The following is a 609-nucleotide window of genomic DNA, read 5'->3' on the forward strand; positions in this document are numbered from 1 at the left end:
GTCTAATTGAGTGGAAGACAGCAACAGTCCCCATATGACACAACTACACCCACACATCCTGCAGCTTCACTTACTGAGTGAGAGCCACCACTTCCTTCTCCACCAACGGGCCAATGATAAGCACCAAGAAGAGCCTCACTAACCCTTGGCTGCTCTTCAAAAACAGTTAACAGAGGTCTAAATACAACAAAGCCATGATGTCTCAGAGACAACAGACCATCACAGTCCTCACAAAGGAGCAAGATAAAGTGGTAGAAACAGGGGACCAGGATACAGACCCAGAACACATCACTGAGGAAAAAGCAGCAGTGGAACTCTCTGATAAGGGATTCAGAAGAATTATATTTAGGTATCTTCCAAGGATTGAGAGACATACGAAAGAAAACACAGAAAAAACCTTAGAAGAATTTTGGAAGAAAATACAAGAACAAAATGACAAAATAAATGAAAAATTAGAAATGATTCTAAATCTACAGATAGAAACCCAGAAAATTAATACTAAATTGCCAGAAATAGATAACACATTGAAAGGGCAAGGGAGTAGAATTGATGCGATGGAAGACAGAATTAATGAGATTGAAGACAAATATCTGAATACTTCTTTGGAAA

The sequence above is a fragment of the Orycteropus afer genome, unplaced genomic scaffold (assembly GCF_000298275.1).
Source record: "Orycteropus afer afer isolate SDZICR_OR568_19922 unplaced genomic scaffold, OryAfe1.0 scaffold02437, whole genome shotgun sequence".
Classification (NCBI taxonomy): domain Eukaryota; kingdom Metazoa; phylum Chordata; class Mammalia; order Tubulidentata; family Orycteropodidae; genus Orycteropus; species Orycteropus afer.